A 3729-nucleotide genomic window follows, 5' to 3' on the forward strand; every position below is an offset into this window, starting at 1 on the left:
AATGTTCTTTTAACAATTGCAGAGGGCTTAGGTTCCCTTGAGGAAACCTCTTTTGTCAGTCCTGGAGCTATTAGGAATCCTTCAGAGTGAGACTTGTTTTAACAAACTTGAATATTAGTATTCTGATTTTGAAAAACTATGGCTGTCCTAACAACGGATAAGATTGTACACCTGTGACCTGACGATTGACTGGTAGCCACGATGATGTCCTCATTGCTTTTATTCCTTTATTTCACACTCAGAAGCATGGAAATCGCTTTAATACCTACACAGAAAACTTTAGTGCAATTTTTGATCATAACAGCTGCTTATTTAAGAAAGGTATAAAATTTAATTATTTTTGGTTTTAGGAGAAACATTTCTCCTGCATCCTCCTTTTACTGTTTTCTTTTTCTCTATAATATAACCATGCTAATTTAAGAAAAATTGGGAATTTCTAATACATTTTATGTTGATTTATTTATTAAATTTTAATGTTTATTTATTTTTGAGAGAGATAGCACATGTGGGCGAGGGGCAGAGAGAGAAGGGGAGACAGAATCTGAAGCAGGCTCCAGGTTCTGAGCTGACAGCATAGAGCCTGACGTAGGACTTGAACCCACGAACCATGATATCATGACCTGACCAAAAGTCGGACACTCAACCAACTGAGCCACCCAGCCACCCCAACATTTTATATTGCTTTAAACATATAGTGATATTTTGAAAAAAGGTATTGTGTACTATAAAGATTCAGTGGTCAGAGACTAATCACCTCAGTTTTTAAAACACACTTCTTATTAACAATGAAGTTAGAGATTTCCTTTAAAAATAACTCAGGATGTCACTTATTTATTCGGTGATAGGATAGGCATCTCAGACATGAATCCTTCCACATTTCTGGGGAAATGTCAGACAGGTTGAAATATTACATATCACTGCTCTTTTGGTTCTCTTAATAATATTTGGACAGATTTAGGTCCATTTAAGTCTAACGAGGAAGAAAATTAAAATTTAATGAGCAAGGGAGCCTGGGTGGTTCTGTCAGTTAAACATGCAACTTCAGCTCAGGTCATGATCTCACAGTTCAGGAGTTCGAGCCCTGAGTTGGGCTCTGTGCTGACAGCTCAGAGCCTGGAGACTGCTTCAGATTCTGTGTCTCCCTCTCTCTCTGCCCCTCCCCTGCTTGCTCTCTCTCTCTCTCTCTCAAAAATAAATACACATTAAAAATTTTTTGTTTTAATAATTTAACAAGCAAAAATACCTGTACTGCAGAGTTTCTGTCCTCAGTAATGTGTGTGTGTGTGAGAGAGAGAGAGAGAGAGAGACAGAGACAGAGATAGACAAAGACAGAGAGACAAAAAGGCAGCGAGAAACCAAGACCAATGCAGAAATAGAAACAGAGATGGTGAAACAGCAAGAGACAGAATGAGAACTTTGCAAGCAAAATTTTAAAACTAGTAGTAATAATAATGATAAGCAGTACAAAAAGAGGTGGTTATGTTTCTCGCAGGAGAAAGTGACTTCTGACAGAATACAAGGTGTTCAGAGTTACTGCCCCTGGGCACTATGGCTCATGTTCTCCAACCCTGGGCTTGTTCCCTAAATGCAGAAGCTAAAAGATGGGCCTGTGAGAAGGAATATTTAAACCGGATTTTATTTTATTGTGGCACACAAGTTTCTGCGAATTCCTTAACTCACTGTACAATCTAATTACAGCTTGATTTCTCAGAGGGAAAATATATTACCCGACCTTCTCGAGGTGCGTTTTGATGATTTTCTTCTATGATTCCCACAGTGCGGAAGCACACCCAGCCATTTCTTTCCTTTAGTCCTCTCTGTACGGATACAGAGTGCTGCCATACATTGGATCACAAAGCCTTTAATATTGATTATGAAGACTGGCAAATGCGGTGTCATATTTAGGCCCTAATGTCGTGAGTGTATTCACAACCTGTGCCCACACTAACGTATCAAAGCTAGAAGGGAAGTTTCATACTTAAAACTCAACAGGATTATGACCACGTGATGATGATGAAAAAAATAAATAAAACACCCTGTACCCAATTTTTCTATCGCAAAGCATATCTTTCAACCCTGTGAGTGTAATCTTTATTGGGTGCCGCTGAGAATTTTTTTTGTTTTTGACAAATCTATGTTTTCCTATGAACCACGGTTCATATCAGGGAACGGTGCTGACAAAGTGACCGAGTCTCAGCAAAGGGATAAAAATGCAGGAAAAAAAATCTTAGAATTCCTCCCGTTTCTGTTTTTTTTTTTTTTTTTTTTTTTTTTTTTTTTAGTTCAGTGCCTTTCTTTTCTACCTTTCTGCCTGTTTCTGGATCTCCCTCTCTCTCTCTCTTTTTTTTTTTTAACCACACCTCCCTACATGGACCTAGAAACACCCTTCCGGGCATGGGAGATGGGCCGGTGTAAAGCGTGTGTCATTCACTCTCCAGAAAACAGTCTCGATAACACGAGGTGCTTAGTCTTCCTTGTGCTGCCCGGGCCCCCAGCATCCTCTGCGTGTGTCGTCAGAGCCACGCTCTAGAGGTGACTCTGAGTACCTGGGAAGGCTAAGGTTTCTGCCAGGAGAAGCGCACAATGGCAGGAATGAAGCCACTGTCGACCCACAGAAGGACAGGCCCTGATTTCAGAGCAGGGGACCTGTGTGCCCTGGCCACCTGCAGACCACCACCTGTCCCCACTCCAGTGACCGCGGTGCTCTGTGGCCCTCCGCTGGGGTCATGGGCCAGAGGGATTTCTTGGCTTCCAAGGTTTCCAATTACTCAAGAGTATCTTTATCATAAAGCTACTGTTTTTCTTTTTAAATTAAATTTGCTACCTTTATTTTTTAAGTTAACAGTGATCTGTTTGGCTGTGCTTTGGGGAAAGGTAATTTAGTTATTGTTGTTAAAGACCTAAAACTAAATGTAGGTCACTTTTAGAGACACTGGGTAAGAGTTTTATCCGTTGAGGAAAGTTGGTAAAAATCCCTTTGTGCCCAGCGTAAAACTTGAATTTGTTCATGCCTATAATGCACAGACTTGAACAGTACATCTGATTCTACAGCGTGGACTTCAGTTGCACGAGATTTGTGGCATTTGACCAGAGTCAGAATTCTGCCCTAACTGAACTGAAACTATTTCATAGAATATATGCGACAATTTTTAGCTCATCTTTTGAAAAATGCCTTTGATCAAAAAAATCGGAATTTCTGTGTTCATCTCTTTGAACCGCATATGAAGATCAGCATTCAAGCTTATTTTTACTGTATTTTTCAGACAAACCTTTAAGGAGGGGAGTATATTATAACCTTTTTAAGTCCTTTAGAATGCTTTTTGAAAATTCTTTAAAGGAATTCTCCATGAACTGAAGTTTTATTGCATTTCTGATTGGAGATATGAAGAACAGTTAATATATGCACAGGAAAAAGAAGCCACCAGGAAAAAAAGAAAGAAAGAATAAAATCCCAAAGCGGTCCAAGGTTGATTCAAGAATAAAATCCCAAAGAGGTCCAAGGTTGATTCAGTATCACATGATAGATAAGATCTCAGTGGGGCTGAATATCAAATGAGGCAACTGTCCATTCTAACAAAAGGAAGGGGTTATTTTTGAAGACGTACCTGTCTTCTGCTTAACGAATCCATCTATACTCCAAATTGGATGAGAATGTTCTGCTCAGCGTGACTTGAGCTTGAAAAATTTTGGAGGCCCTAATAGTTCAGCCTTCTCCTGAACAATATATGA

Source organism: Hyaena hyaena, unplaced genomic scaffold (assembly GCF_003009895.1).
Source record: "Hyaena hyaena isolate Hyena2069 unplaced genomic scaffold, ASM300989v1 scaffold_1172, whole genome shotgun sequence".
Lineage (NCBI taxonomy): Eukaryota > Metazoa > Chordata > Mammalia > Carnivora > Hyaenidae > Hyaena > Hyaena hyaena.